Source organism: Balaenoptera acutorostrata, chromosome 18 (genome assembly GCF_949987535.1).
Source record: "Balaenoptera acutorostrata chromosome 18, mBalAcu1.1, whole genome shotgun sequence".
Lineage (NCBI taxonomy): Eukaryota > Metazoa > Chordata > Mammalia > Artiodactyla > Balaenopteridae > Balaenoptera > Balaenoptera acutorostrata.
Window position 1 is genome coordinate 66,209,845 of NC_080081.1, and position 22,545 is coordinate 66,232,389.

Sequence of the window (22,545 nt, forward strand, 5' to 3'; positions counted from 1 at the left end):
CAAGAGGGAGCATTTTGAGAAGTACTTGTTGGAGTTCCAGTTAAGCATGGCAGATTGTCTCTTAATCTGAATTCTCTTCTGAACCCCACTAAGAGGATAGCGAAGATGTGGGGGTTTTTTTTGAGTTCTATTTCACAAGAGCAAAGAGAAACGTAGAGCACGTGAAAGATTTTCGCAAATTTTTGGAACCTAGAGAACCAATGAAGGAGTGGTACCTGACGCAGTAGAAGGGAGGAAGCTTCAAGGTAAGTATTGGCAAAAGATGTGTCAATTTGCAGGCAGAGCCCAGAAAGGCTCAGGATTATCAGCGAAGGTAGAGATGAAGTACAGAATGGGAAGCAGGGCTCATTGAAGTTCAGTAGACAGCCATAGAGCCTCCAGGTGTTCTGTCCCACACACAGCCATGTGATTACCTCTGCAGGAGACTACAGGGTTTCCCCCAGAAAACATGAGTAAGACAAGGTCAGCACTCCGGGACGGCAGGTATGGCTAGAGAGAGAAAACACAAAAGATTAAATGGAAGTCTGCCATCTGAATGACGATACCCTAATCTCTGTCCTGTCTCTGGGCTCAGACAGAATGTCAACCGCCAGTCTGAATAGCTCAGCCTAGGAGGCAAAAGATTAATAGATTCATCTCTTGAGACACTTAATGATCCAGAACAAAGACTTCTGCTACATGCTGAGTTTTGGGGGGTTCCTCAGCTAAAAGGTTTAATCTCTGTCCAGTCACCTCATGGGAAACTTCATTAAAAATTAGCCAAGAAGAAATTATGCACGAAAAATTTCTCAGACGGAAGGATTCAGGACCCTCGTTTTGAGAGGGCTCTTCAAAGGTAGAGCCAAAAAAACTTTGTTTCGAAAAGAGACCTACGTAAGGACTCACTAATTAGAAACTTCAGCCCACTAATGATGAAGAACAGAATCTAAAAGCTTCTAGAGATTTAAAAGAAAGAAGGGGACTTCCAGGGCAGTCCAGTGGTTAAGGCTCCATGCTTCCACTGCAGTGGGGGAGGGTTTGATCCCTGGTCGGGGAACTAAGATCCCACATGCCATGTGGCGTGGCCAAAAACAAAAGAAAAAAAGAAGAGGAAGAAAAGGAAAACAGGCCAAATACAGGGATAAAAGCCAAAGGAGAAATGCCTCTAAAATCAACAGAAAAAAATTTTTGAATTTAACTTCTAATGACCAGTCAAACAATAAATCAAGTGTAAAGTTAGACTAGGCATCTCAAATGACTAAACTTTTTTTTTCTTTAATTTACAATGAGATTAGCCTAGAAAACAATAGCGTAGTCATATCGTGTTTCCCTCAGGCCCTGCTTTCCTCCCCAGCTCGGGCCCAACCACATTCTTCCTAATTCCCCTTCAACAGCCAAGGCCAAAGAAACCAGGTTGCCCCAGAGGATCTCCACTGCAGGCCAAGAGCCAGCAGAATAGTAAAAGCTGGCGAGAAGAAAGGAAGGGAGATCTTGAAAAGATACTTTTAATTAGGTGATTCAAAACAGCTAGAGACCATTTATTGACTCAATTCCAGAGTTGTGGTTTCCGGTTATGACCTTCAGATAAGCAAGGTTTTACTGTATTTGGTTAAGAAATTTTAAATAATGTAATATCAAACTTCCTGGGATGATGAGGATGGTGGATGGTGATAGCGCTGCTGGTGATGGTGATAATGACCATGACGATGATGATGGTGATGATTTATAGATTTTAAAAAGAAAGAAAGTAAAATAAAAGCAATTCACATTAAGACGGTGAGCTCAGGTCTTCTAGAGCAGCTGAGGAAAATACCAAGCATCACGTGATTAGACTATGATTTATGCTTATTTTGTTTTCTACATAGCACATAGTTTTCAGTAAAATCTTGAAAAAGAGGCCACAACTCTCTTTGGACAAATATCCCTTCACAACAAATGCATACATTAGGAATCTCATGTAATGATCCAAGAGATTGAGTCTAATTCTCTTCAAACCAAAGTTACCCCTGCTAGACTATACAAGCCATGCACACACACACACACACACAAAGTGGCGGAAATTTTGCAATTAAAATTGTATTCCTAAAACACTAAATGCTGGTGAAGATGTGAGGAACAGAGACTCTCATACATTGCTAGTGGGAATGCAAAATGGTACAGCCACTTTGGAAGCCGGGTTGGCACTTTCCTATAAAACTAAATATACCCTTACCATATGATCCAGCAGTTGTGCTCCTCGGTATTTACCCAAGGAAGTTGAAAACTTATGTCCACACAAAACCTGCATGTAGATGTTTATAGCAGCTTTATTCATAGTTGCCAAAATTTAGAAGCAATCAACATGCTTTTCAGTAGGTGAATGAATAAATAAACTGTGGTACATCCAGACAGTGGAGTATTATTCAGCACTAAAAAGAAATGAGCTATCAAGCCATGAAAAGACATTCAAGAATGTTAAATGCATACTACTAAATAAAAGAAGCCAATCTGAAAAGGCTACATACTGTATGATTCCAACGGACATGACGTTCTGGGAAAGGTAAAACTATGGATACAGGGAAAAGATCAGTAATTGCCAGGGGTTGTGGAAGGTGGGGAGTGAACAGGTAGAGCACAGACGATTTTTATGACAGTGAAACTATTCTATGTGACACTATAATGACGGATGCATGTTAGTATATATTTGTCCAAACCCATAGAACATACACCACCAAGAGTGAACACTAATGTAAACTATGGACTTTGGGTGATTATGATGCGTCCATGTAGGTTCATCAGTTGTAACAAATGTACCCCTCTGAAGAAGGATGTTGATAATGAGGGAGGCTATGCCTGTGTGGGCAGAGGAGACCTATGGGAAATCTCTGTACCTTCCTCTCAATTTTGCTGTGAACCTAAAACTGCTCTGAAAAAAATAAAGTCTCAAAAAGATTGCATTACTGTAGCTTGATACTGTGATCCTTGTTAAAATGCAATTACTGCAGGAAATAGGAGTGCATTAAACTGTGAGGAGTCTTTGAAGGCTTGCTATGAGCAGGTTTTAGATCCCTTGGAAAAGCAGATTTTTCAGGGGAAGGGACCACAGACCAGAAGTTGAGCACAATAAGAGACACATCAGAGACATAGCTCTCAGGCATGACAGCTGGACGCAATGCCATCTGGACGCTGTTTGTTCATTCATTCAACAGATGTTAATTACATGCCTAGAATGCGCAAAGTAATGTTGGTGCTCTTAGGACATAAATGAATCAAACAGATAAAGTCTCCTGTCCTCACAGAGCTTACTCTTTAACAGAAATAGATAGAAAATAGACAATAAATAACACATAAAATTAGATCATATAGTATTTTAGAAGGCTACAAGTTGCTCTAGGAAAAACAAGAAAAGCAGAGCTGGGTCAGGGGATTAGGAATGCTTAGGTGGTAGGGGTAGGTTCTAATTTTAAATATGGTGGGTGGTTTCCTTTTTCAAATAGGTAATTCAGTGAAGAGCCCAGCGAGTATATAATCAGATCCTAAGTTTAAAAACAATAAAGTGTATCTGTGATAACTGCCAGACACTGAAAATTCATGTAACACATGGGCTTAAAGGTAGCAAAGGCGTCTATTATCCTCTGTGGATATTTATAGATGTTCAAATAACATCACATTATCTCCTTTATCGTTTCGTGAATGCAGGGGACATGCTGGGCTCCACCAACAAAAGCAAAGGAAAATATGTCTCTTTGAACAAGGACACACCTTCACCTCCTCTTCGTCTGTAGACCTCCACAGGTACAAGTCAGGCTTAATGTATTGGGATGGTTTCCTCATCAACACATGAAAATGGTTAAATATTTGAATTAAATATACTTTCCAAAGATGGTGATTATTCTAAGTGTTGAGAGTGTTGTGATCTGCTTCATAGTGAAAGAGTAAAAGACCAGGGAGGGCTTCCCTGGTGGTGCAGTGGTTAAGGATCTGCCTGCCAATGCAGAGGACACGGGTTCGAGCCCTGGTCCGGGAAGATCCCACATGCCGCACAGCAACTAAGCCCACAAGCCACAACTCTAGAGCCTGAGCTCTAGAGCCTGGGAGCCACAACTACTGAAGCCCGCGTGCCACAACTACTGAAGCCTGCGTGCCTAGAGCCCGTGCTCTGCAACAAGAGAAGCCACAGCAATGAGAAGCCCACGCACCACAACGAAGAGTAGCCCCCGATCGCGGCAACTAGAGAAAGCCCGCACGCAGCAATGAAGACTCAACGCAGTCAAAAATAAATTAAAAAAAAAAGACCAGGGAAAGCTTTGCCTCCGTACGCTCTCCTTTTCTTTTTTTTTCTTTTTTTTTAAATGGGGAGAGTATTCATTTTAATTATGCTCCAAGATGTTACAGACCTAGATTAACAAATTTCAGTCAGTATAAAATAGATTTATTGTCAATATTCAGTCAATACAACCCAGGTAAATGAATCATTATTTTATACAAGGCTCAGATGTTTAAAATCTATCTTAACTTTACACATGTACCATAAAATGATAAATACTTAAAATGACAATGCAAGGGAAAATATTATAAAAAATACAATTGTTGTAGACCCTTGTATGAAAATTCTTTAAAGTTCTGCCTTAAGGAATAATACCATGCTACATATCCAAACCAAAAATATTTTCCTTGAGGTTACAATGCTCAACGATATACTGTATGCACTCTAAAATACCATGCCTGACAAGAATCAAAAGAGACAAGGTCTTCAATAATGTTGAGAGAAAAAGAAAGAGAGAGGAGTAATCAATTGTTATATGCTGATTTCTGCTAGAATGGCCTCTTTAAACAATTTATAGCACTGTGGAAGAACTGAAAAAGAAGGGGACCAGTCTCAGCTTTATATAAAAGATTTCCAAATCAGCACAAACTCAGACAATGTTAAAAGGTACTGTTCCCAGTGCTCTCCACTCTTCAACCCTTTACATGGACTCCTTATCCTAAGTCCATGTTTTTTCTCTAATTTCTTCCTAAGGGCTTACCAAACACACTTTCTGTTTTCTATTATCCAACACACAAACCAAAAGGCATTAAGCAAAACAATAACATCTGTCAGTTAAGTCAGTTCTAAAGACACCAATTTTGGTTTAGATATTAATCATGAGATTTATGCATAACCATTCCTTTTCTAATAGAAGGTAAGCCCTGAATCACCAGGTTCTGCTCTCTGTCATTCGTGTTTCAGGGGTTGAAAAAGCATTACTTGGTAACTGAAGCTCATTGAAAATTACAAGGGAGGAAACGTCATGAAAATCACATAAAAGAGCAAGAATTCAAGTCAAGATTATTTTATCCTGGATCAATAAAACTCTACCTTGAGACTCGCTTTGTGTTGCCTTGAGTCCCTAAATCATTCCTTCATTAGTCACTTCCTAACAAAACCTATGTGTCAGGACTGGAAAAGAAAAGAAAGTGATCAAAATTTAACAATTTGACCAATGCAATTACTGAATAAAACCAAACAACTATTAAAATAAAGCCTTGTGAAGCAAGATTCCTTAGCCTGAGTACATGAGGTAGATGTTACAGGCACAAGTTGCCTGGGTAACAGACAGTGTCCTGCTTTAAGTGTCTTGTGTTTGAGGTAGCTGTGAGAAATCTATGGTAACATTTCTTATCAGGAGAGGGGTTTGCTGTCCCACATCCAATTCCCATTCCTGTGGGGTGGAAATCCCCTCTGTGTGTTGGGTCCACTAGATCTTTCCTCTGCCTGCTCCAAGGGCACAGGCAATGTGACCCAGGATCAGCCCATGGGCTGGATCAGCCCATCAGCTGTGCCAATTGGAGACTGAATCCTGCATGTGATACTAAGACGGTGACCAGGTAGAGTTAGTTCATCTCACATGGGACACAGTCATGGTGGTGGAGGCAACAGTGTCCATGGTCATGGCTGCAGTGGCTGTCAAAAAGCTCAACTTTTCCTTTACTAGGACTGGTAATTCCAGCCACATAAACTCCTGGAGGTGTCCTATGCCAGTCCTTAAGTCTGCCTCCCCAGCCTTGCTAACAATTCTAAAACTCACAGATAGCCTATAATAATTCGCTCTCTGCTCAGATTTCCTTCTCCAACCAAGAACTTCGACTGACAATGTGAAACCAGAAAGATAAACCCTTTTATACCACAAAAGCAGAGCGGTTGTGTCAGAGGTGTGACTTTCTCTGGGTTACTCAGCATCGTGGTGCTATTACATCATAGCTCAAATATCGAAAAGATTGTTGAAAATAACTCATGGAACGAAGGAATCAATTTAGGGATAGATTTGAAGTTTAAGCCTTGGAAATTAATAAAGTCACCCTTTGAGAGCATGCAGTGGAACCCAGGGAGAGAGCTGAGAACAGAAATTTAGGCATACTTACTTTAAGAAGTGAGTAAAATAAGAGTCCACATTAAGGCAGACTAAGCAGAGATTGATAAAATTGTAAGAGAAGGAACACAAGTGGAGGATCATTGAAATCAAAGCACGAGAAATTGATTCCAAAGAGAATAACTGATCAGCAGTGGACACCAGCATCAATAGACTACTGAAATTCTGATCACCAATTACAACGTGTGGAGGGTCTTCCATACCATCAAGCAATTTTCTGACACCATCTGGGTGCCCTATAATTCAACACCTTTCTGACACTATCTAACCTGGAGATAGCGTCAGATCCCACAGGTAAAAGGCTCAGTCCTCCAAGGCTGCCTGCTACCCAGCCCACCACACCCACTCCAGATGCCAATCTCCAGTTCACCTGTGCTTCTGACCCACTGGCTATAGATCAGAGGTTCCCATGACGCCTTCCTTGGGTTTGACTAATTTGCTAGAATTAATCAAATTTGTCTCCATCGCTATCATTTGTTTTTTTCGTGTACCACCACACAAGAACGAGAGGCTATTCATCTAACAGGCACAGATATATTCATCACCAGCAGACCTGTGCTACGCTATGAAGCCCATTACCTCCATAAGTCAAGCCAGAGAAGGTTAGCTGCCCAGATGCTAGGCTGCTTCACGCCCAGAGGTGGAGCTCGGATGCATTTTGAGTGAGTGACATTATCGGTTTCATGTTGCATATTTCACACTGGACTCACACACAGTGAAAAATTAGCAGCCTCACCTGACATCCCCAGGTAACATTTCTGGAGAAATTGTGGTGATGTTGAGTATCTGGAAGGAAAGATCTTTTTCAAAAGTTTACAGACTTCTGAAAAGACATTCTTCCAGCTGGTGTGTGCTCTGATGGACCAGAGCATCCAATCCTGAGACACTCTGGCCTAAGCGGGTCCAGGGATGGATAAGATTCCCTTTCCATCTGCCTGCTGTCTGTACCTTGTACACGATCAGGGAGCTTTTGAGACTAACGAGGTTGAATTCTCAACCAGTCTGCAAATGATTAGCTCAACTGATTAGTCTCAAAAATATTCTCCACTTATTAGCTCTGTGATCTTGGACACATTATTCACTTCTCAGAGATCAGTCTCCCCGTCTATAAAATAATCATATAGACTCAGGGGCTGTTAGGATGATAAAGTTTGACAAGAACTGAGCACAATGCCTGGCACATGACAAATGCTTAAGAAATGGAGGATTTAAAAAAAAATTTCTTTAAACATCTAGCTGTTATTTTTTTCAAAAATAATAATTACAGAGCATTTGTGTGCATGGTAGTAGTAATAAGAAACAAAAGCCTAGCTACTGAACCTCAGGTTGATTCATTTAGCATTTTCATACTAAAATATTATCGTTATAATATTATTTTAAAATTATTATTTTTATAATATTATTATATATTGTTATAATAATATTGTTAACAGTAAATATGAAAGCTTTTATCGAAAATAAACATTTACAATTTAGCTCTAATATATTTGTTCAAAAATAAACCAAACTTGTGTCAGATTCCTAGGCATTCAAACAATGTTGGGTCACGACTTCTGAGGCTTTGTCATATCTGCACATAGCATTTATCTCTTGCTTCCTGTAAGGTCTCAGAAAGCCTCAACGGGCCCTACTATATATACATATATATATATATATATATATATATATATATATATATATACACTCACACACACACACATATATATATATACACATATATATATGTATGTATATACACACATACATATATATATACACATATATATATATATTTGGTGGTATATGATATATGATGATATATCTATCACCAAGTATATGCCTTTGGAGAGCCACGTCAATGCATAGACTTCTTTGTACCTACCTGAATCTTCCCTGCAAATATGTAGTAGGCCTTTGAAGTGTGCAGAAATATGTCCATTTAGAAACTTTCATCAGTCAATTTTTTATTTCAAAATGACATATGATGAACATTTTTAGTATTATAACAGGAAAACTTCTTGGAGTCATCCTTGATTCCTCTCTATTTCTTTTTTTTAAAATTTATTTATTTTATTTTATTTATTTTTGGCTGTGTTGTGTCTTCACTGCTGTGCGCGGGCTTTCTCTAGTTGCGGCAAGCGGGGGCTACTCTTCGTTGCAGCGCACAGGCTTCTCATTGCGGTGGTTTCTCTTGTTGCGGAGCATGGGCTCTAGGTGCACGGGCTTCAGTAGTTGTGGCTCGCAGGCTCTAGAGCGCAGGTTCTAGAGTTGTGGCTTGCAGGCTTAGTTGCTCTGCAGGATGTGGGATCTTCCGGACCAGGGCTCGAACCCGTGTCCCCTGCACTGGCAGGCAGATTCTTAACCCTTGTGCCACCAGGGAAGCCCCTCTCTATTTCTCACTCCCAGAAGCCTATGTGCCAGAAAATCTTGTGGCCTTTTCCTTCAAAAGATATTCAAGATCCAATAATAAATATCTTCTTAACAGGTCACCTCTATTCACCCTGGTCTCTTCACAGCCTATTCTTCTCACAAAAGCCAGAGTAATACAGAGAAACCTGCCACCCCTCTAGTCAAAAGCCTTGAATGATTCCACTTCTGAGTATAGACCCAAAAGGACTGAAAGTAAGGATCCAAGGAGATCCTTGCACATCAATGTTCATAACAGTGTTATTCACAATAACCAAAAGGTTGAAGTAATCTGAGTGTCCATCTGTGGATGAAATAAGCCACTCACAAAAGGACAGACGTAGTATGATTCCACTTATACGAGTGAGGTATGTGGAACAGGCAAATTCATAGACCAGGAAAGTAGAATGGTAGTTGCCAGAAGCTGGGAGTAGGAGGGAAAAGGGAGTTATTGCTGAACGGGTATAGAGTTTCAGTGGGACAAGATGAAAAAGTTCTGGAGATGGATGATGGTGATAGTTGCCCAGCCATGTGAATGTACTTAATGCCACTGCACTGTATACTTGAAAAAGGTGAAAATGATAAATTTTATGTTATGTCTATAACGTGAATGGTCACCCATCTCAGACACTCAAAGCATAAATTCTTATATTGACCGAAAGTCTCTGCGTGATCTGATTCCACATCACCACGCGCCGCCACTCCCAACATCTAAGTGCCTTGACTGTCACCCTCGCTCACTCCCCTCCAGCCACGGTGACCTCCTTGTTATCCTCAAACAGCCAGGGCATGGCGCCTCCACAGGCGGTGCCCCTTGCTCTACCTGGGGTGCCGGTCCCCCAGGACCCCCCAGGGCTCACTGCCTGCCTCCAGAATCACATCTTCGCTCAGAAGCATCTTCTCAGCAAGGCTGTCCTGACCACTCCGTTTAGAATGAAAACACATTCTTCCAAGCGTTCTCCTCCCCTCCTTCCCTGTTTTGCTTGTCTCTATATAACATTACATTTGGGATACTATGTCTTTTTCATATTTGTTTGTTTCCCCCGCTCTAAAGGAAGTTTCATGAAGGTATGATTTTTCTCCTGTTTGTTCACTTCTGCTTCCCCAGGGCTTAGAATAGTATCTGACATCTGGTAGTCATCCCATAAATATAAGATGATAAAGAGCCGAAATGTGCAAACTCATAAAACAAGCTAAAAATGCATTCAAAAGATCATTTAAAAATCCAAAGTCTTTATATTCATCAATCTAACATTTCTCAGAAAATCCCTATGAGATGAATCATTGATTAGGAATCTAATCATTTCATCTTTAATCTTTAATTTTTTCTGAATAATAGTTGGCTCGTATTTTTGATATCTACTATTTCAAGGAATTTTTAATTTCCAAAATGCCTTGCAATCATTTATATTCAGGTTTAATTTTACAAACATTGACTGAGGGCCTTCTATGTACCCGGCAACATTTATCCAATTTGATTTGGCATCATTACTGTCACAGCTCTATAATCAGCCAGTAAATGTTTTTGAAATATGTACTCTTTCAAATTTGAATAGAAGCAGATTTTATCAGCTGGGAAGGTAAAGTGGAGGTTCAGATTATTTTTCTCCCATAACCATGATTCCTTCTCTTTATGCCACCTCAACTTCAGCTGCTCAGAACTGGCGGCATTACCCCATCTGGGGCAGTCACAGAATCACAGAATCACAGAAATACATGCATCAGGACAATCCACCTCACCCATCTTCCTGGTCAGAAGTGACTTTACACCATTACGCTAAGAAGGGATGTACCTTATTTCGGGGTAATTCTTCTAGGAATGTACACTTCTACCATAATTGTATAAAATATGAATCCTCTGTTATATCATAATTCTCATTTTATAGACGAAGAAATTAAGGTAGATGACTAAGTCTCCTAAGCTATCAAATCAAGTTTATTATAGAGTCTGGATTAAAATTCCCTCAAAGCTCAAATTATCAACTTCCAAGTAGCTTCCTGAAGCTTCCTGATTTTTTATTAGTACACAGTTTCTTTTATAAGATAAATAACATTTTCCACAAGCCAATGTCTTTTGGAGTAAAAGTATATACCTCTTGACTCCATAAATGACTCCATTTTGAACCCCCTTTCAAAACTGATTTTTAATTTATAAATGTAATAATACAATTTTTAGAGATGCAGTTAAAATCCCATAATAACTTACTCTATGGGATGTGTTAATTAATTGTAGAGGAATTTTGCTACTGTGAATTTAGGCATCAGATTCCTCAGCAGCAAGAAGAAGACAGAAAATAAGACTAGTGTATGATTGCTCTGAAATAAATTAACAAAAAGACAAATGGCAAAGTCAAAGATGTTATGCTGTTAATAATAGTTATCATTTTTACTGAGCATCTAAAACGTATCAGCCCTTGTACTAAGCTCTTTCCATTCATTTATTCTCACTCATTTTCTCTTTCAAGGTCCTGCAACTTAGATTTACTGGAAATTCGTACTTTTGGTTAGTTTGGGTAAATAATAAGGGGATTAAACATTTTTGGTTGATGTATTGTTTTTAATTTGTGATGAGAATAATAAAGTGCGCAGGAGTAAGAAAAGATGATAATTTCCAGTTAATATCTACTTTCTGAAGATTGATCAAAAGGTCTTATTTTGCCACGTGGTTCCCAGATATCTCGAAACACATTTTTATCAGTTTTGGTAAATCAAGATCCTATCCCCAAGGCTACTGCTCACCATTTAACCAGATTCTAATTTAGGAGGAACAAATAGTCTTTATTGGAGCAGTCAAATATTAGGGGTGCAGCCAGCAGTTTTCTTCCTCAGTTATATAATTGATATGAAAAGGAATAATACAAAGAAAGAGAATAACCTAAGCTGAACAGTAATCTTTCCAAGTCTTGTTCTGTACAATAGAAATGCTCATTAAGCTTATACGTGAGGTTTTTATGGAGCAATACAATAGTCCTTTCTAATTGAACGGCAGGACCACTTAAACTTATTTTATAATCAATCCCTTATGTGGTCTTGCAAACAGATTTTACAAAACTCACTAGCCCACAGAGACACTCTTGTCCTATCATAAACAGTTTTGTTGGCTTTTTAACCAACATGGCTGCATTCATGATTCAAAATCTTAATAGTCTGGCATCACAACCAGAAAGAGTAATCACACCAGTTGTTAATTAAATCAAAGAGTGATAAGGAGAAAGTGGTCACATTAATCATGTATTAAGAGATTAAAAATAGCTCCCCAAAAGAGGCTGCTGAAATTCACATCACAACATATGATGTTGAGCATTTTAAAGCTCTCACTACCCACCTTCCAACAAACACAGGCTGAAAATCAGCGGAATGGGAGAAGAATTATCTTATCTGGCACAGAATGATAATGAGAAACTTGAGCTGTTATGCTGCCAGCCCCAAGGTCACTGTAAGTCAATTATTTCATGAGGTCTTGCCAATAGTATGTGTTTATAGTTAAGTACAAATCCAGCTATGTCAAGGTTACAATATTTAGTTGAAGAAAATGTTTCCAACGCCAAAGAACTAAATATTTTTAACCGCAGGATCAAAAGGAGGTGCCTCTTGCTTCCTATTGTGGACAAGTCAAGACCTGAAATATTTAGGGCAGGAGAACCTGACAGAGGACAAAATTCCTTTTTAATGGATAGCGCTGTTCTCTAGGCCAAGTGTAAAGTTATAGGATTTCAGACAAGGAAGGGATTTTGGCAGTGCTCTAATTTAACCCCTCATGTTCCAAAAGAGGAAACTGAAGTCTGAGGATAAGAAGTCACTTTCACAAGGTCATAGTTGGACTGGAATCCATGTTTCCTGACTTCCCACTGTTCCTCTGCTGGGAAGGTGCCTTCATTGTGGAGCATGCAGGATCCCCTTCCTGGTGGGGTCCAGTGCAAGGCTAGTCCAATGCCATACCTTGTACAAATCATACACAAATCATGTGGACCATCTTTGTCAATATGGGCTGTCATCCTTGCCTGGATACTGCAAATTCTAACACACTTAAGAAATGATAAGCTTAGGGGCTTCCCTGGTGGCACAGTGGTTAAGAATCCGCGTCAGGGTTCGAACCCTGGTCCGGGAAGATCCCACGTGCCATGGAGCAACTAAGCCCCTGCGCCACAACTACTGAGCTTGCGCTCTAGAGCCCGCAAGCCACAACTACTGAGCCCACGTGCGACAACTACTGAAGCCCGCGTGCCTAGAGCCCGTGCTCTGCAACAAGAGAAGCTACCGCAACGAGAAGCCCATGCACCACAACGAAGAGTAGCCCCCGCTCGCTGCAACTAGAGAAAGCCCGCATGCAGCAACTAAGACCCAATGCAGCCAAAAATAAATTAATTAATTAATTTTAAAAGAAAAGAAATGACAAGCCTAGAAGAGTTGAATAAAGCTTACAACATTTGGTAAGCGTTTGTTTTTGCATCAATCCCACAAGTAACTCAAGTACTTCCTGTCTCCACATTAAACTGCTTCTCTTCTTAGGGCCATCATTACTAAAGATTTGATCAAACAACAAATATATATTGAGCTCTTCCTATTTAAGCACTAACCTTTTTCTTTTAACGTATTAACTTCTTATCATTCTACTTAAGTTTCTAGAAGAGTTGACAAGTGTCTTTCTTATGCCAGTATTTTCATGGTCATACAACGTATGAAATCTTCCCTAATGTTCTGCCTACAGTTAGCTCAGTTTTACCACAAAAGTCACCAAAAAAACGTGGAGCTAGTTATTTAGCGTGAAAATACCCAAAATATTCATTGCAAATTCCATTCGAAATTTCATTCACCAACGTTAGCATTTTCTATCACTTTTCAATACCCAAACCATTGTACCTAATTTTTGTTCTCCAATCTAGGCTCAGTAGTAAGCTTACTTGGTAGGCTGATACTAGTGAAAAAGTAAACCAATTCATTTTATAAATGAATTTTTAAAATTTGTAGCTCCTGACTGATGAAATCCACTCTGGTTCCCCAATACATGATTTCAAGAAAAATATTTTTTAAAAGAGTTTCTTTTTCTCCTTTCTTTCTTCTTCCTTCTTCCCCTCCTTTTAGGAAAAAAAAAAAAAAAAGTCTCATCAGCTACTATTGAGCAGGCACTCAACTAGTTGTTGTGGAACCAAAGAGTAATAATTCATGCATGCTATCCTCAAGGAGCTGATGATCCAGTAAGGGAGAAAAATGTGTTAATGGATAAGCCCTTTCTTTAAAAGCATCCTTTTCACATTTTTGTTGCTGCTGTGGAGATGGGGAATAAATTACTTACTAAAAGGACATTTGAGTCAAACAATCCCTATAGAAACACATTAAAACTTACATTTTAGAGCTGATGTCTTAATCATCTATGATTTTCCAAGTGTAACAATCTTTTTTTTTAATTGAAATATAGTTGACATACAATATTATATTAGTGTTAGGTGTGCTATAACAATCTTTCTTTAGCCATGTGGCTAGTTTCTTTTTTCCTGGAGTTTGGGTACCAGTCCCCATGCATTCTGGAGGTGGACCATAGCCTTGATAGATATGAATTTCAGGAAACTAGCTCAGGGACTGGCTTCCTGCAATAACTCAGAGCTGATAATACCAAGGGCTTCATCGTGGATTTAAAATTCAAGCTTAGAACTTCTAAAGCCACAAAAACAGTGAAAAAAACTCAAGAAAGTGGCATAAGAAATACCCTGAAAGGAGACCCTGCTTCTCAGTGAACTACCTGTTACTCTGCAAAAGCTATGCTCCAATCCAATGCCTGACATGACAGGCATCCTGGAGAAAATCAAGTCTAAGTAGACTGATTATCTTACACAGTGTATTCGTTTCCTAATGCTGCCATAAAAAATTACCACAAAGGTAGCGGTGTAAAACACCACCAATCTACTCCCTCATGTTCAGGAGACCAGAAGTCTGAAATAAGCTTCACTGGGCTAAAATCCAGGGGTCCACAGGGCTGGGTCTGTCTCAAGCGTCTGGGGTAGAATCCACGTCCTTGTCTTTACCAGCTCCTGGAGTCTGCCTGCCTTCCCTGGTCCGTGCACAATCCATTCCTTTTATTGTTCAACTTTTTGCTTCCATGGTCATATATCTTCTAATTCCTCTCTTGACCTTCCCACCTCCCTCTTATAAGGACCACTGTGATTACATTGGGACCCTGAGTATCCCCGTATCAAAAACCTTATGTTAATTACATCTGCAAAGTCCCTTTTGCCATATAAGGTAACAGTCACAGGTTCCTGGGATTAGGACAGAGATATTTTTGCGGGGCCCTTATTCAGCCTATTGTACTCAGCCAGAAGTCAACTCGACTGAGGGAAACTTCTGATTCATTCACAGATGTGGTTGGAAACAAGGCTGAAATGTGGACATTCAGATGAGCTATTGCTCATTCTACTAGACTATTTTTTCCTTTTCAACATGGGAGTTTTTACTACTGTGTAGACAGAGACCTAGGCTCTGCTTATTTGTTTTGCCATTTCCTACTAAGTCATGTTCCCAATTCTAATGTAGTTTGTTGTGCACTCTGACCTCAGCATTGCTTTTGGCACTTGGACTTGACCAGTGTCTCCCCACATACCATGTTGGTAATTGGTTTCCAGTGGTACTGGCATTCAACTTGAGAGATCTCCTTATTTCCTCCCCTTCCCTCTTTTTAAATGTTCTAGGGCTTTCAAAGAATGTTATGGATTAGTAAAATAACTGCATATTTTATTGTTGTAAAGAATCTCTTAGAAAATTTTAATGAACCTGTTTAATAAAATGACATCTAATTTGATCTCCATCAGATAATTCCTATAAAATGAGTTTTCAGTTTATAGTCTATACAAATTTCCATCAATATAGTAGTTCTCATTTCAACATTTTTTATGAAAAGAGAAAGTCAAAATCATACTCTGCCTAAGACACCATGTGTTCATACTATTACATTCATATTACCACTTAGAGACAGCATTGAATGAACAATGTAGCATTTCTGTGCCACTCACATTTATTAGTCTTCTCTCCCCAACTAGATCACTAGTCCTTAACAGAAACAAAATCTTTTACTTCTTTTTTATCCTCAGTGATAACTAGTATTGAATTGGCCACGTAATTAGCAATCAAATTATTTCTGGTTGAATTGACTAGTCTTTTTCTTAAAAGTCACATATGGCTATATGATTTCATTCCTTTCTGCCAATTTGGATACACTTCAATTTAAACAAATTGTATATATGGAAATTTGGATTTGCTTTTAAATAAGAAAAATTAGACAGTGGTGATTTAATTTCAAATGGGGTATAAGATTCCTATTAATGAGAACTATCCACCACAAAATTACATGCATAAATGCATACACATATAATTGTACAGGAATAAATTGATTGCAAAGTAAAATGTGGCTGTACCGTGATTCATTGCTATTCCATTACGTTTCAGCCCTCTAATGATTTTTGAAACTATCTATGTGTTGCTTGATAATTCCATCACCTTACCACCCCACCTTGGATTCTGGTGTCACAACACTATCATTTTAATAATTACCTTTTTCAAAACTCTCATTTTATTTCATTTCTATTTTTACTTTTTAATTACTGTATGACACACACATAAAAGTCACAGTGTCCAGCCCAATTAATTTTCATAAAAAAATTTCCCACCCCCGGAATCTCACACAGGTGCGGACATAGAACATCACGAGTATCCCAGAAGCCTCCCACCCCTCCTCTCCAAGGTTATCCCTCTCTCAACTTCTCACGCCGTTGATTAGCTTTGCTTGCTTTTGAATTCATTCATTTGGTTTTAAAATTTGCTTGTTTACAAGTGACCATTTTCTAAAAGATTCAGATTTCTACCCTCCCTGCCCCTCCTCTCCACACAAAAAGACTCCTGGGGATATATTTTCTTTCTTCTTTTTAAAAGATGAATTTAATGATGCGGTTCATGATCTCAATAATGTCATGTGCATCATTAAATCCATCTTTCTTCTGATTTACTAATGGGCCTCCTATGTTTCTTTTCTCTCCGATCCTTTTATAAAAGCCTTGAAAGTTCCTATAACCCTTCTGCCCACGCATTCCTTCCAGGGACTGCTGCTGTCTTCTCCTGCCCCGTGCAGTTCTCAGGCATGTTCCAGTGTGAGCCCACCTTCTTTCAGATTCTCAGAGAGAGATCATTTTCTGTCTTTCAAGATGAAATCCTCTATCTTCCTTGTGAGTCCACAGTGCAGCTGTACTTTTCTTTTCTTCAAAACAAAAATCCCATATGTATTAATTATAGAGTGTAGCTTAAATTTCTAAAGATTCCTGAGGCACTTCCAAGCATTTAATAATTCTCATTTCACTTGGCTGATTAGTTTTCTTCTTAAAATTTTAAGTCTAGGAATGAGGGCTTATACTGCTTGGGGCTATGTGTTCATCAGTTTTCACTACGCCAAATTCAAGTGGACACTGGTGTCTTCTTTTCTGTGATTCTTCTTCTCATTCACTCTCCCACCCCTTTGTTCAGAGGCAGATTGAGACTTTGGCTGGGGCTCTATTCTCTGCAGCTAACAACAACGTTTCTTTCTCTGACTAAAGAGCCATTTGGATAATGGATATACCATGTGCTTGTTTCCCAGAAGATGCCTAGAATAACTCTTCCCCAAGGAAATATTTTGAGCGCTTTAAAGAATTTGAAGAATTGAATACTCTAAGTACAGCTCACATTTCTGATACACTTGAACTCTTGGGACACAGGACGTTATAGAGGATAAAGCTCTTGACTAGAAGACAGGAAACATATGTTCTTATCTTGGGCAGGCAGCTAACCAGCTAGAGGATCTTAGGCAGGTCATCTCTTGGCATTTTCTTCATCTGCAGGATTGGGCTACAGGGATTATCAGTGGATGTGGGGAGGAGAAGTACCTAGTTGCCCTGGGGACACCTTAAAAATCTATAAGGGTGTATATTTTCATGATCCCAAATATAACAAGTGAAATTACTCAAAATCTTCTTGGGTTTTAGAGATTCATGGAGGCTTCACTGAAAAAGCATTGTGTGAGAACGTGGGTTTAAAAATGTGGAAAACACTGAGCAAGAGTGTCTTTAGAATATCTGAGAATCTGACATTTATGAAGATCTTTAGGTTTCTTTCCCTTCTTGAACCTTTGGGCACATCAATCATTCTCTTTTCCTGTGCCCTGCCCTCCACGGAGTTCTCTATAAATTATACAATCCCACCCAGGACTTCTGGGTCTTCTACTCCTTTAGCTTTCCTAATGAAAATAAATATTTCCTTCTACTCAGTAAGAAATATAATCAGAAAGCAAAGGACCAAGTCCTCTGAGCAGGAAGTTTCCCCAGCTGACCTGTGCCAGTGGTCCCTGTCGCTTGCCTCGGCCAACACCGGGATGCTGGAGAGAAAATGGAGGTGAAGCTCGGATCTGAGTCTTTTGGTTACTGCATTTTCCACTAACTGTGTGGATGGTGGGCACGTCACTTCATCTCACTGGGCTCAATTCCTGAACGAGAAGTTACCATTTTGTTTCCCATATTCATAGTACCAGCCTAGAATCGGCTCCAGAGTAAGCGCCCTTAGGTGCAAGGAGACCAGAGACTCTGAGGGCTCATTTGGCTTAAAGAACCTTCCAGCTAGAGCAGTGTTTTTCACATGAGTAGATTCGGGCCGGGGTGAGGGGCAGGAGCCCACAGGGAAAGCCCTCAAGGAGGAGCAGGACCAGAAAAGCAGCGCTCTGGGGACGGGGGCTTTGAACAAGGTCAGCCAGCTACACCCTCTTCCTGGTTCCCACGTCACCCCTGCCGGAACACCAAGCGGGAGGCTGGAATGACAGAATTTCTTAACAGTTGCTTGGGGATGGTGGCATACAGGTAATTAAGGAGGGAGGGGAGCAGGATGAGGGAAGAGTAGGGCAAAGGATTACTGGGAAGAACTTTGAAGATGATCATGGGCAAACACTGTTGAGCACTGTTTTCGAACCAATTAAATGAGCCCATATTATTGATCTGTCTTGGCCATTTGGCCTCATGAGAAGTTGATCTAAGAATGAAAATCCAAAGAGGGAATCTCAGCAGGCAGACTCAGCAAGCAACTTTTCCCCTCCTAGGAGGAGAGACTGTAAAGAAACAATGTGTCTCGCATCTCTCTGCTGGGCAGGTGCAAGGCTCTGGAACCCTGCAGAAGAGATACTGTGGTAACTGAGAGGTGGAACGAGTCCTTGGAAGGCCTTTTCCTGTACCTAATGCTCCTTGCATTGTCATGGAAAAAGGAAGCTTACGATTACAACTGTAAATAATTAACTTGCATGAATGGTGAGTACTTGGAGTGCTGTGAGCCAAAAGAAGGTTGAGCTTTCCTACACACACACACACACACACACACACACACACACACACACACGCAGGTGGGAAAAAGACACCTGAGAAATGGACAATCGTTTCCTGATGACTGTCGGGAGTTGACAGTGGACCCTTCCACCACAGGGCAGGGTGAGCAGCGAGGTCCTTCTTCGGGCTTGGAAGCACGTCAGTCAATGGAATGGCAGGGCTGGGCCTGATCCGAGGGCCCCCACAGGAAGCGGTGGGCTGAGAGGACGGCTACAGGCTTTCCTGCGTAGTGTGAACTGGCCCAATGTGAGCAAAATATTCTTACCTGCTGAAGAGCTGGAAGTGTGAACCCTGGGCTGAGATGCTGGAAACAGCACCACGTCTCTACTCCACTCTTCCCTAGGTTTTCTTTCTCTGTTGTTCTTTCTTTGTCTTTGGCAGTCACACTGGGCTCTTGGTTCTTTTCTACCTTCACATGGTCTTGATTAGAAAGGACAAATATAAGTGAGAACAGAGATGCTCCTCATTTTTCTCATTTTTTTCAGATTAATGTGCTTAATTGCTAATCTTCCTGTATGCTTCTATCAGGTATATACATATTTGTATATAACCTAAAACCTCAAGGTGTCCCTTTTTATCTTACTGCTTTGTAAAAACTGTCTTGGAAAAAGAAGTACTAATATGAAGCAGTCTTGCTAGGCCCGTGAGCCACAATTGCTGAGCCTGCGCGTCTGGAGCCTGTGCCCCGCGACGGGAGGGGCCGCGATAGAGAAAGGCCCGCGCACCGCGATGAAGAGCGGTCCCCGCACCGCGATGAAGAGTGGCCCCCGCTTGCCGCAACTGGAGAAAGCCCTCGCACGAACCGAAGACCCAACACAGCCAAAAATAAATAAATAAATAAATAAAATCAAGTAAAACTTTAAAAAAAAAAAAAAAATATGAAGCAGTCAAACTACACTTGGCTGAAAACGATTCAGTTTCTAGGAGAAATAAACTAAAATTTATTTTCTAGGAGAAATAAATCAGACATTTTGGTTTTCAGTTCTGGCTCAGCATCTAGCTAGCTGTGTGGCCTTAGAAAAGTTACTTGAAGTTTCTGGTGTTAATTTTCTCATCTCTAAACATGACAAAGTTGGATTTGGTACTCTCCCAGGTACCTCCCCAGGAGATTTTATGATCATCTTTGTTAGGTATGTTAGTACCACTTTCCTGAGGGAAGCCAAAATGAGACTCCTAACCTGCACAGGAAAGTAAAGACCATAAAAAAAAAAAAAAAAAGTCCTTGTATTTATTTCTCTAATGAAATAAAAATGACCAAAAGATAAAGTTTATTCCAATTACGCAGCATCATTTTTTTTTTTTTGGCCACGCTGCAAAGCATCGGGATGACCAGGGATCGAACCCGTGCCCCCCCTGCAGTGGGATTGCGAAGTCTTAACCACTGGACCGCCGGGGAAGTCCCAGCATCATCTTATTAATGGCTTAGATGCAGCAGGAACACAGATTACGGAGCTGTGTATGATACCGGCACCTAGAAAGCACACAACAACGGTTTGCGGGACGATGTACGCTCTAGCTGCAGACAGGGCGGCATAACCCAGGGACAAGAGCACAGAAGGTATGAAACTGAGCCTCAGTCTCAGCCCCGCTACTCACAGTTTCATGATTTGGAACTAGCCACTTAATCTTTCTGAGCCTCTGCAAAAAAGGATGATTATCTGTACTTCAAATTTTAGGGGACAAACAAATGACATTATGCATATGAAAACGATTCACAATGTGTAGAGTACTTGCAAATACTCTTGGACAACCATAGTTAAATTACACAGGCCTTAGACGGTGAATTGAGGAAATTGGTGTCTATGAACTAAAAAGTGTCTTCCAGCTTTGAGCCTCCTTTACTCCAATGACACAGCTGAGGTTTCACCCCCAGGCTGCAGACATGCCCAGACATGCTCCAAGGCAACTTGGAGCAATAATACCTGCTGTGCCTTGAAGGTTGGAGAGACAGGCTTAGGAGGTTCAGAGATCTCACCCTTGGCCTTGCATTACTTAATGTGGCCCTTCTTCAGAGACACTGACGAGCATGTCCACTCATGTTCCCTAACCTTTAACTGCTACTGAGACGTTCCACCCCAGGGCTCCACGTGCTGTTATCATCAAAACACTCCAGTTCTGAAATACAAGACACTGGCCCTCAGATCAGTGTTTATACATGTAATCCAGAGGAGAAGGGGGAAAACATGTGCATAATAAGTAGGAAAAGAAGTCAAGGTATGTACTTTGCTTTTCACTCCAAGTGAATGGTTCTTGCTTTTATTTTACCATTTATTGAAAATGAGCAAATTGCTGGTAAGAGTATCCTACGTTTGCAAGGGAGAAATGACTGCTTATAGTCACCTGAAAATCTAAAGTACATAATGCGAAAGTGGATTTATCATTGCAAAGTGTAGGGGAAGTGTCTTTACCAGACGGGTGTGGGTTCACAACTCTTCCATCTTTGGAGACCTGGGCGTACTGATTGACAGTGTTCGTCTTCTAGTCTGGCAGTCAGGCCCCTTCAAGAGAACCCCGTGGAGTATGAGTGTTCCCCTCCAGCAGCCTGTTCAACAGAAGACGTGAATGAGGGCAAACTCAGGTTTTAGAGATAAAGAATAAAGGGGCAGAGGAGTGGATCAAGGAATGAAAACCCTAGTTTACAATGAAAACATCCTTTGAAGTTTGTGCTACTCATTTTTATATTTTGAGATCAAGTTTTTACTCATTGTTCTCTATTGCTTACCCACCCCCAATGACTGTCAAGATGATTATTCATCCCTCGTGAGTCTGTGTGTCACCAGTACAGTAAGGGGCGTCTCTGCTATTTTTAGACACGACAATTATACAAGCCAAAGGCCACGTTCCGCTTCTATTCTGCTGAATGCAGGCTACACCCTGGCGTGGTGACCATTCTGAAACAGCATTTTACTTTGAGCTCTGCAAAGGCTTTCTTTGACTGGGGAGTGTTGCAGTGGGTTGAGAAAAGGAACACAGAGAATAAAGGGAAGATATTTCCAGATTTGAACTTGAACAAAAGTTAATGCTGACAGCAGAGTTGACTAACGGTCAGAACTCTGAAGTGCAGACAGGCAGAGGGCAAGGATCACATCTCCTAAGACCCAGAAGGATGGGATTGATTTTGACAAACCCCAGGGGGTAGAGCTGATCTTTGGGGATTTGCCAGTCTTTGATTTCAGGGTTTAGTAAATATTTTGGTAGGAAGGGATGGTACCACAGGCTCTAATTAGCCTAGGTGGGTTTTCGCCTCCTAATCCTTGCTCATGAGCAGGGCTACTTGGTCCCCAGGTATCCCATACCTGCTAACTTGCCTCCGAGCCTCCACCCCAGAGGTTTTCTTTAAAATCCCAACTGGAAAGGCAAGACTGAAAGGAAGCCACCAATTCCTTTGCCTGTGACCTACTTGTAAGCTC

At 40.5% G+C, this 22,545-nt stretch overlaps 1 long non-coding RNA gene across 1 annotated transcript; it reads right to left on the minus strand.

The window, feature by feature from the left end:
* Positions 1 to 16,559: 16,559 nt before the first annotated feature.
* Positions 16,560 to 22,305, minus strand: LOC130705619 (uncharacterized). Its single transcript, XR_009005941.1, has 3 exons — positions 21,544 to 22,305; positions 19,401 to 19,555; positions 16,560 to 16,995 (listed from the first exon to the last, which is right to left on the minus strand). It is a non-coding gene; the product is annotated as an uncharacterized LOC130705619 (long non-coding RNA).
* Positions 22,306 to 22,545: the final 240 nt, after the last annotated feature.